We start from the raw sequence: 12087 nt of genomic DNA, 5'->3' as shown, positions 1-12087 counted from the left end.
GGAAAGTGATTCAGTTATATATATATACACACATATATATATTTTTTTCAGATTATTTTCCATTATAGGTTATTATAAGATATTGAATATTGTTCCCTGTAATACTTCACTATTATAATTGTTGAGATAAAGATAAGAAAATGCATGTGATAGCACCTTTAAACTGGGAAGCACTATACAAATTATTACTTATTTCTATGAGTTGACACAACATCATTACAGGTAAATCAGTATTAAAACACAATAGTAAAATAAGATGAAGCTTAATACTAACTTTCAAAATGAAACTCTATTGTTTAATATTCTAAAGAGAATTATACTGCTATTACAATTAATTTCCCAATCAAAACATGAACTTTTTTTAACCAGACAAAGTAGGTAAATGTTATAAAGATGCTTATCATGACAGTGACTTTAAATGATCAGTTAGTACTGATGTTGGAATCCATGATGATAGAGGAATGAAGATACTAGTTGCATAATATGGTTTTTGTTGCTGAGTAACTGGTTTATTTTTCTTGACATTTGATAGTTCCAAACTGTCATCCTTTTCCTTTATCCTCTTCTCCCTACCACAGAGGCCCAGGAAACCCATGATGTAATCTTCAGAAAAGAACAGGAGAAAATGTCTGGAGAGAAAAAGAGCCAATCCAGGCCTTGCATGTGGAAACAGCTAGGGAGATGGGTATGTCTCTATGATGGATTCAATGTTTCTCATGTACTGAAGATGTCAAATTTTTCTAGGAATTTCTTAGTAATATGCAATTTAGTGGATGACTAAGGGAAAGAAGTATCCTAATATGAGTACATTCTTAAGGAGTTATTTTTTTGCTTTGCGTTTTTCTTATTCTTCAGTGTAAATATGACAATCATGTAATAGACTTAGGTTAAAAAATCATAACTGAAAATTTAGGAAAGTAGTAAAAGCTTCATTTTTACTACCAAAGAGGTTTAGTTGAGACTTCTTCGGTAACTGCCTAAAAGTAAGACAGAGCTATATCTCCTCTTCTTTCATCTCACTTCTTAAGCTAATTTTTCAACTCAGAAATTTTATAATAAAAATATACCATATTTCTTAGTTTATTCCTATTTCCATGTTTTAAGCCACCTCTGACACTTATCAAAATTAACAACAGGCCAAAATCACCCATAGGAAATGATGAACTTTCTTTGTTAAATGTTGAATTATGCCCTAACTTGTAGTATAGTATTTATAGAGACTGACAGTCTGAGTTTTAGGAAGGAATGCCAAAGAGGAACTCCCCAATTAACATCTTCTGGCTTTAGGCACTTGAATTTCTATGGTAAGTCTGCAAAATCACCATTAGTGTGCAAAAAAGAACAGTGCAAAATGTTGTGTATTGGGTTCATAGGAGGAGAAGGTTAAATACCACCTCTGAGGGATGAAACTCCAAGTAATTGTACTTATTTATTCCACAAATTTTAATGAATGTTACTGTGTTTAAGACATTGTGCTTGCTGCTAGGTATACGGTGGTGAGAAAAACAGACATTATTCTTGCCTTCTTGTAGGACTTACCATCTAATGGAAGAGATACACAATATTCAAGTAAACAGAAAAATGTATAATGAAAAATTGTAATACATGGCACAAAAGGTAAAAGCAAGGCACCATGCTGGATGATAACAGTGTGGAGTAAGAGCAGAGCTTTAGACAGTGTGGTCAGGGAAACCTATTCCAGGTGGTGATATTTAAGCTGAGACCTGAAAGATAAGAAGGAACCAGCCCTGTGAAAAGCAGGGGAAGAGCCTCATCACTAGTGGAAACAGTATGTGTGAAGTCCTTAAGAAGAAGAGAGTTTACATAGCATGTCTCAGAAATTGAAAGAAGGCCAAGCTAATAACTTTTACTGACCTGAAAGTGTTTGTAAAGTGATTTCAGATTTAGTATTGCTTTCACCTGGATGTCAGCTATGAGCATGATTGCTTAGTTCCAATTTTTCTTACTTTCTGTATCCTCTTTTTTCTTTTTTGTACCACACTGAACAGCTCACCAAGGACAGCTCATGTCACATGGTTACATGGTGTCCCATGGTCAGGTATTTAGTCATGAAGCCCAGTAGCAAACCCAGAACTGTTTCTCAAAAGGCTAATATTTATCAATAGTAGAGGACAGGCTTTTTTCCAAAACCCTAAGAGTGTTGCCATGACATTTAAAAAAAAATTTTTGCTACCACTGGATCTTCTCGGTCATATGGCCCCAAATCAGCTTGCATGGAAGCTCTGGGATCCACTCAGAACTATGAGTTACTCAGTCAATTATTCCAACTAGAACATTTGAATAGACTACATATTGCCTCCTGAATCTAAAGTGGCCCATGTGTCTCTCAGTGGTAGAGTGTACAAGATGAAGCAACTTGTCCTTCACGTTGATAGAAATATTGTGACATGCCTGACATGCCCCAGACTACTGTACTCTTAGAAGTTTCACTATCATGACAGGCCCCTGAATGTTTTAAGAACTTATCTAGCATCCTCTGTCATGTATGTGTTTTGCCAAGGCATGTAGCATATTTGTTACTACACATGAAGTCAGATACCTAAAAGGAAAAAAGGACTAAAGCTCTCATTATATACTCAAGACTCTTGTATTTTTTCCTTGTAGCATATATTAAATGCAATTAACAGTTGTCTAATTAGTTCAATATCTTTATCATTCTATAGAATGTAACTCCACAAGGGCTAGAACCCTATTTTTCCTGTTCAGTGTTGTGTATCTGTACCTTGCCTTGCATATAATGGGCTCTCAATTAATATGTAAATGTATGGATAGATGAATGAAAGAAAAGAAATGGAAAAAAATAAGAAAGGATAGAATAGCCAACATGTAGCATAGATAAAGAAGCTGTAGAGGAACTCACCTAGGAATTTAGTTAGAGGCTGAATCGTGAGGAAACTTGAGACCATATTTTGGCAGTTGAAATTTTTCTGAAAGGGTTGCAGGGAGCCGTTGAAGGGGTTTATGCTTCTCTGTTGAAATCCACCCATTTTTCAAGGGTGCTCTCCTTACTTTATACTATGTTTAGTTATGCATACCTACGTAAATTGAGCACACACATGTATCTATACATACACAGTTCTTAGTTTTATCACATAATAAAATGAGGGAATCCATTTCATCTTTGTTTTCCTAGTACCTGGCATATTACCTGAACATAGTAAGCACTTCAGCATTTGTCAAATGAACAAATAAAGGCCCAGTTCAAATGCCACTTCTCTACTTTAATTAAATTACCTCTTAGAATTAACTCATTTACAGGAACAGTTATGCTATCTGACCCCCTTAAAAATCTCAGTGTGCTGTGGACCTGCACTTAGGGTAAAGAGGTCTATGGCATAGGTTTGCATAATTACTCTTATTTAAACAGGTTATTTTATTAAAGAGTTTATTTTATTTACACAGTAAGTTATTAAACAGTATTAATTATTTACCAGTATTTTATTTAAACAATACATTTATGTCTTGTTACTTTAAAGTGGTGACAAAACAAGTTTCTTTCAGATTTTACTTTTGCATTATATACAAAGGAACTATTAACTTTTTACTTGTTTTTAAGGGACCATATATTTTATAGATAGGATTAATGTGGGTTTTTTTGTTTCTGGTCTTTACTTGTACATTTGCCAAGTTTATGAAGTCTATTGTCATTCGGCACAATCATTCATTTGAAGTGTACATAAAAAAGAAATTTGGCGTAAAGCCACAAATCATTAGTTGATGGATTTTTAACTAATAAAGAAAGTAAGGTGTTTAACTCTAAGAAATTTCAACATACAACCACACTGACAGCAGAGATTTCTATCTAGATTCATACAACAGTCTTACTGAGATGTTTTTGGATTTGTTACATGTAAGTCACTAATCACAAATAAAGCAAAAGTTGATTTTTGTGTGTGTATTATGACAACATATTTTATTTGCAGGTAAGATTTTTAAAAATATTTTTTCATTTTTTTATTGAGATATAATTGACATATAGCACTGTATAAATTTAAGGTGTACAACATAATGATTTGACCTACATACATCATGAAATGATTACTACAGTAGGTTTAGTGAACATCCATCATCTCAGATAGACACAAAATTAAAGAAATAGAAAAAAAAAGTCTTTTTCCTTTTGATGAGAACACTTTGGATTTACTCTTTTAACAACTTTCATTTGTAACATACAGCAGTGTTAATTATCTTTATCAAATTGTACATTACATCCCAAGTACTTATTTACTTTATAATTGGAACTTTGTACTTTTGATTGCCTTCATCTAACTTTCCCTCCCTCCCACCCCTCACCTCTGTTGGCTGCAAATATGATCTCTTTTTTAATGAGTTTGTTTGTTTGTGTTTGAAGTATAATTGACCTGTAACACTACGTTAGTTCCTGGTACACAACATAGTGATTCGATATTTCTCTACATTTTAAAATGATCACCACTAGTTGTCATCTGTCACCCTACAAAGATATTATATAACTATTGACTATACTCCCCACATTGTACATTTCATACTCGTGACTTTTTTTTTTTCAGTTCATGGCAGTTTATTTAATTTAAAAATAAAAACAGAAACAATAAAACAAAACAAAAATCAGTTTCCAATGAAAATACAAACACTTTGGGTGGTTATCCAGCTTTTTTTTTTCCCTGTAGGCTATCCTGGGCTCAAACCAATCGAATGAATGAAAACCAGTTTTGATTGGAGCCATAAAGCATGTTGCACCAATTAAATTACACCAATATATTATTATAATATGTTTGAAATGCCTTTCAGACCAATAAATAAAAAAGACAAATTCAAATTAAAAAGTCAACTTTTTATTACCAAAAAAAAAAGAAATTAAAGTCACAACACAGATTAAAAAAAAAAGTGCAGTCAGGTTTCTCTTTTTTTCTTCATTTATTTTGTAACTGCAAGTTTGTACTTCTTAATGTCCCTCACTTATTTCCCTCCTCCCCCCACCCTTCTCCCCTCTGGTAAACACCTGTTTGTTCTCTGTATCTATGACATTGATTCTGTTTGGTTATGTTTGTTCATTTGTTTTTTAAATTCCACATGTAAGTGAAATCATATGGTATTTGTCTTTCTCTGTCTGACTTATTTCACTTAGCACAATACCTCTAGGGCTATCCATGTCGTCACAAGTGGCAAGATTTCATTCTTTTTTATGGCTGAGTAATATTCCATTGTGAATATATACCACATCTTCTTTATCCATTCATCTATTGTTGGGCAGTTGGGTTGCTTCCATATCTTGGCTATTGTAAATAAGGCTGCAATGAACATAGAAGTACATATATCCTTTCTAATTAGTGTTTTTGTTTTCTTTGGATAAATACCCGGGAGTAGAATTGCTGCATTGTATGGTAGTTCTATTTTTAGTTTTTTGAGGAATCTCCATACTGTTCTCCATAGTGGCTGCACCAGTTTACATTCCCACCAACAGTGCATGAGGGTTCCCTGTTTTCCACATCCTTGCCAACACTTATTTGTTGTCTTTTTGACAATAGCCATTCTGACAGGTGTGAGGTAGTATCTCATTGTAGTTTTGATTTGCACTTGGGGGTGGGGCTGGGTCCTGCGTCCTCTGGTGGATGGTGCCAAGTCCCAGGGTGGCTGGAACCTTGGGGGGTCCTATAGCAGCCAGCCTACTGGTTGGTGGGGTTGTGTTCCCACCCAGCTAGCTTCCTGGCCCGGGGTGTCCCAGGACTGGTGCCCACCAGCTAGTGGGCAGGACTAGGTCCCAGCACTAATAAGCTAGAGGGAGGGTTCCAAAATGGCACTTACCAGCACCAGTGTACTTGTGGTGGGATGAGCTCCCTAAAAATGGCTGCTGCCAGCATCCATGTCCCTAGAGTGAGTTTCAGCTGCCTTCTTCCTCTCCCAGAGGCTCTCCAAGATCAAGAAGTGGGTCTGACCCAGGCTGCCTTCAAATTACTGCTTATGCCCTTGGTCTTGAAGCATGTGAGATTTGTGTGTGCCCTTTAAGAGTGGAGTCTAGGGCTTCCCTGGTGGCGCGGTGGTTGAGAGTCCGCCTGCCGATGCAGGGGACACGGATTCGTGCCCCGGTCCGGGAAGATCCCACATGCCGCAGAGCAGCTGGGCCCGTGAGCCATGGCCGCTGAGCCTGCGCTTCCGGAGCCTGTGCTCCGCAACGGGAGAGGCCACAACAGTGAGAGGCCCGCTTACCGCAAAAAAAAAAAAAAAAAAAGAGTGGAGTCTATTTCTCATAGTCTTCTGGCTCTCCCCAAATCAAGCCTCACCGGCCTTCAAAGCCAAATGTTCTGGGGGCTCATCTTGCTATGTAGGACCTTGGGTCTGGGGAGCTCCTGATGTAGGGCTCAGACCCCTCACTCCTTGGGGAGAACCTCTGCAATTGTAATTATTCTCACATTTACGGGTTGCTCACCTGGGGCGTCTGGGTCTTGATTATACCATGTCTTTGCCCCTCCTACCCATTTCATGTGGTTCCTTCTTTATATTCTTAGAGAGATCTTCTTTATATTCTTGAGAAATCTTTTCTGATGGTTTTCAGGTCCCTCTCATGGATAATTGCTCGGTAAATAGTTGCAATTTTGGTGTGCCTGTGAGAGGAGATGAGCTCAGGGTCTTCCTACTCCACCACCTTGGTCACTCCCCCAAGATGTTTCATTCTTAACATGGGATCATGCAAAAATCTTGGGCAATAAATTAATAGAGATAATGTTTCTTTGCTTTATAATTTAATAAATAAAAGCAATGATTTAGCAACTGTAGAGTTTTTAACTGGACTAACCATTTATTAGCTATTAATGAGGTATTATAAGAAGGAATGTTAGTTGACTTTTATTCTTAACATGTGTTGAAGTATTTTATTAAAGTTAAAATGCCTCATTGTAAGGAAAATTGTAATGTAGAATTCTGAGGTTCTTATTCCGTTATTCCATTTTAGACTGAATGGCAAAAATTACCATCAATACATGCAGTATTGTCAGATATTTTAAATTACATTTTGTTTCATTATTCACTTAAATTTGTTTATTTTATAGGAAGCTAATTCACATGAAATTTATTATAAGATAGACTTACAAGGACATTCTTACCTTTCTATTTTCTCTTTTAGAAAAGCCTACATTTTCACCATGTTTAAATTGCATTATGCAATTGTGATTTCTTAGTGTTATGAAGAATGTAGTGAGGCTTAGCTGTCACATCGTGGACTGGTAAAAATGGCATCATGTAAATGCTGTTAACGTGGTTGTCAAAAGAATGAAAGATAAAAGGAACAGACAGAAAACTAATAACAGTTTAAACAGTTAAAACTGGATAACAGTTTACTGGAAAAAATTTATAGTTTCTATAGTTTAGTCATAATGAACAGGAATTACAAATATTGAACATAGTATAACTTTTCAAAAATTTTCCTTCCATTTCTTTTGCCACTTGACAGCAAGGAAATGAATTTTGAATTAAATACATAAGCTGTTGTATTCATGTGTATCTTATATTTTTAATGTAAGATGGAAAGCTGGCTTACAGCCACTTTTTTAATGCATAAAAGCAGTCTTAATGAATGCTAACAAAGTCATACAGTCTTATGAATATTATTTGCTTGAAAACCTTCCTGTATTTCATAAACTCTAGCCAAAATGACTTTATGTGTTACTTGAGCAAATTTAATCCTGTGCTAATGAATACGTTCTTTATACAAAATTTCAAATAAAATATAAAAAATGTATTTCAGTTAAAATGATTTTATATTTTCCCCCCAATTTTTTGATAAGATTTAATTTTGACCAAGAGCAGGTCTAATCATATTGTACTTCAGGGCCCACAAAAGTCCACATCCATTTATAACTGTGTCAGAGTGAATTAGGTTTTTCATTGCCATTGATGACATACATTTGAGCCAACAGACCATACTTCAATAATAGAACCAACTAATATAAGCTATCTTTTAATCACTTTTTTCATTGTTAAAATCCTTAGGTAAGTCCATGAAACAGTGCCAACTCAATACCAACATCTAGAAAGGATTGGCTCTTTATTACTGGCTCTAACAGAGCTGACAGTTCTCTTTTATTTCAACAAGAAAAGTGTTTTTTCATAAATGCTTTTTTCTTTCAAGAAAAATGAGTGAATCCATTTTAGAAATTTATTTTATACTCTTCTTTAAAACTTAAAGAAATAATTATCTAAGGAGAGTCAGTCTGACTAGTGATAAACCTAAATTATAGAATTTTTTTTTTTTTTTGTGGTACGCGGGCCTCTCACTGTTGTGGCCTCTCCCATTGCGGAGCACAGGCTCCGGACGCACAGGCTCAGCGGCCATGGCTCACGGGCCCAGCCGCTCCGCGGCATGTGGGATCTTCCCAGACCGGGGCACGAACCCGCCTCCCCTGCATCGGCATACAGACTCTCAACCACCGCGCCACCAGGGAAGCCCCTAGATTGTAGAATTTTAATGTGATTTTTTTTAATAACTAGAACTAGTAAGTAAATACTTTTAACTTGATGCAATAAAAAGAGGTTCACCCTGAGAAAACCATAATTCAAAAAGTGTCATGTACCACAATGTTCATTGCAGCACTATTTACAACAGCCAGGACATGGAAGCAACCTGTGTCCATCGACAGATGAATGGATAAAGAAGATGTGGCACATACATACAATGGAATATTACTAAGCCATAAAAAGAAACGAAATTGAGTTATTTGCTGTGAGGTGGATGGACCTAGAGTCTGTCATACAGAGTGAAGTAAGTCAGAGAAAAACAAATACTGTATGCTAACACATATATATGGAATCTAAAAAAAAAAAAAACAATAATGGTTCTGAAGAACCTAGGGGCAGGACAGGAATAAAGACGCAGATGTAGAAATTGGACTTGAAGACATGGGGAGGGGGAAGGGTAAGCTGGGAGGAAGTGAGAGTAGCATGGGCATATATACACTATCAAATGTAAAACAGATAGCTAGTGGGAAGCAGCCGCATATCACAGGGAGATCAGCTAGGTGCTTTGTGACCACCTAGAGGGCTGGGATAGGGACGGTGGGAGGGAGATGCAAGAGGGAGGAGATATGGGGATGTATGTATATGTATAGCTGATTCACTTTGTTATAAAGCAGAAACTAACACACCATTGTAAAGCAATTATACCCCAATAAAGATGTTTTAAGGAAAAAAAAGGTTCATTTATGGTTAGCAGCATCCATCTTCACACAAAACATTCTATTTAATGAAGTATTTCAGTTGAGCAAACATTTGCTGGGTATCTGCTATATGCATGGCATGTCCACAGAGGTGACAAAGATGACCAAAACTAGACCCTGCTCCCAAGAAACTTCTTTTCTAAAGCAGATTATCCTATTCACCTATAGTCTTGTTTAGTTGCAAATCTACTTTGCATACCAAGACTTTCTTTTCAAATAGTGCAAATGAAAACTTCTGAGTATCCACTGATTGGAAGATCAGAAACTCTCAATCAGTATATGGAGATGTAACTTGTTTAAACAAAATATAATCAGGCTTTTATTTCAGAAATTATATTTGGAAAAATCTAAACTGCTCCCTGATACCTTTTTGACTATGTAAATAAGACTTTTTCAGTTTAAATTATAAACCAGAATTGAAACTCAATGTCATACAATTTAATTCCTTTGTTTTTAAGAGGGAGTTAATTGTATATTATTAGCAGCCAAGTGTAGATTTTAAAATTAAGTTGGTTTTTTAAAAATCAGATTTGTCCTTTTGAATTCTAGCACGGGGTTATACAAGCAAGCTGTCAGTTCATTCCTATATATATTTTGACCTTAAGACAAGAACTTACATCACTAGGAAGTAATTTTCTAGCCTAGTATATTTTTAAGCTTTCGAGAACTCATAGAGGAGAAAGTTTCAAAAACAATTTACATTATTTTCAATAGCTATTTGCTAGTAGATATGATATTGGAAACCCATGAATTATCTGGATGGGGAAAACTGGTTTTCTTTAATTCCTAGATTTTTCCCGTTTTCAACCAGCACTTAGATTGACTCTGCTGCAAGAAAAAGACTGGAACTAAAAAGCTCCATGTTGCATTTTGAGGCATCATTGTTGTGTGTGTGTGTGTGTGTGTGTGTGTGTGTGTGCGTGTGTGCGTGTGTGTGTGTGTGTGTGTGTATTTTAAGATCACTCATGTCAAAGAAAAGTTTGTTTCATGACACTGGCCTCCACTCTATGTACTTGAACATTATTAAATTGAAATGTTAAGGATATTGATAGAAATACTTTAAAGATTCTTTTCAATACTTGCCTTCCTTATTAGGCAGAATTCTTAGCATATTTCCTCTTCTCTTGATGGTATTGATTATGCAGGTCATACCTCCAGACCAAGCCTCCTGCTAACCTCCACACAACTTCCAAAGTGATTTTTCTAATACACAAAAATGACCATGTCATTTCTGTGCTTCACAGCTTTCAGCTACTCTTTACCAACCACCAAAGAAAAATCCGATTTTTGTTTATGATACAAAAGGCTTCCATAATCTGAACCAACCTACTGTTTCTGGACTTAATTCTCAGTGTTAGACTCTGTGCTTGGATTGAAGAGAGAGGTGAGAAGTGAATCTTATAACCTTTAAGAGTTCACAGATTGTGAACTGGTGCTGCTACTCAGTAACTGTAATGGTCTGGTTAATGCATAAAGCAGGAGTCACCATGGCATTTCAGAATCCCGGGTGATTATATCCAATGAACAAGTCTGTTTTGGTCATAATAAAGAAGCCTAGAACTGCCCTGGGAAGAGGAGATGGCTGTCAGGTAAATGAGCCTTGAAAAATTGTAGTAATAGCAGGAGAAGGAGGCTCTGCTGATAGTAATACCACTCATATGTCTGCAGGTAAATAATTATAACCCATGTTTTATGCAAAAATACCATCTCTTTTCCCTCTATTTTATGTAGCCCTCAAAACAACTCATTGAGATCTTATCAGTATCCTCAATTCACAGGTAAGGAATGAGATGAAATTACTGTATTCAAGATTAAACAGCAAATTAAGTCAGACTTCCCTCTGTCGCCAAATTATGTGATCACCATGGATAAAACTTCTGGGTTTACTCCCTGATCCAAGATCAAGGAAGTAGAAAGGAATGGGATTCCAGGTTCTTGAGCTGAGCCTTTCCCCTGCCATCATGGAGCAGCCTCATGGAACTATCTGTACTCTTTAGTGTGACTAAACCAAAACAAGGGATCATCACTGTGTTTACCTTGTGCCTGGCACTGTGTTAAATGCTTTACATATATTGCATTTAATCCTTAACAACCCTATAACGTAACTGCTTTATTTTTCTCCGTTGTCTAGATGAGGAAAATAGGGCTTAGAAAATCAGCTTAACCAAAGGTACATAATGAGTTAGTGACAGAGCTAGATCTTGAACCCAGATCAGCTTTGTGACAGAGCCCATGTTCTTCTGTTGAGCCTTCCTCTAAGAGAATGTTTAGAAGTTTGGGAGTTTTTTTCTTTTTAAAATCGAGGATAGCTAACTCTAGAATTTTGAATGTCACACACCAGCTTTTTACAGGGTCCTTCCTCTTTTCTCTTTGATTCAAAGCCATACTGATTAAATGAAAGGGTATGATGACAACTTATTTCTTCTTTGATCTTCTCATATCCTCAACCTTAGTTCTTAGTGCTCCAGTATTACTAAGCCATTAAAATTGCTAAAAGTCAGATTATTTATTATTGCCTTAGTATAAAAATCCTATAAAATAAGGATTTTATAGTAAAAGAAATGTAGAGTAGAAATAACACCAAGATTAGAATCTGAAAACCTCATTTTCCAGTCCTGATTCTGCCCCTTTCTAGCTATGTATCCTTAGTCCAGCCTTTTCAACTATTTTGAGGTGTCTATTTTCTTAAGTTTAAATTGTCAATAACGTTTCCCCTGTGCCTCCCCTCATAGAACATATGGAATATTAAACCAATCAGTTTAGTCAGTAATTCAGTAAAAACAAAACAACCTCAAACATCTGTATCCTGAATTCTCTGACTTTTAAATTAATTTCTATAAAAACCCTCAGAGTACCATGTGAGAATAGTTGAAGAATT

At 36.0% G+C, this 12087-nt stretch overlaps 1 protein-coding gene across 3 annotated transcripts in view; it reads left to right on the top strand.

Annotated features, from left to right (window-relative positions):
• Positions 1-12087, top strand: part of CFAP95 (cilia and flagella associated protein 95) — a 127918-nt gene that overhangs the window by 4890 nt on the left and 110941 nt on the right. For all 3 annotated transcript variants that reach the window (XM_070045742.1, XM_060300859.2, XM_060300858.2), the window contains exon 2: positions 579-685. The gene's annotated coding sequence lies outside the window, so the exon portion shown is untranslated. The remainder of the gene's footprint in view (positions 1-578; positions 686-12087) is intronic.

The sequence above is a fragment of the Globicephala melas genome, chromosome 6 (assembly GCF_963455315.2).
Source record: "Globicephala melas chromosome 6, mGloMel1.2, whole genome shotgun sequence".
Taxonomy (NCBI): Eukaryota; Metazoa; Chordata; class Mammalia; order Artiodactyla; family Delphinidae; genus Globicephala; species Globicephala melas.
The sequence above is the reverse complement of the archived record's forward strand: the minus strand, read 5'-3'. Positions and strand labels throughout refer to the sequence as shown.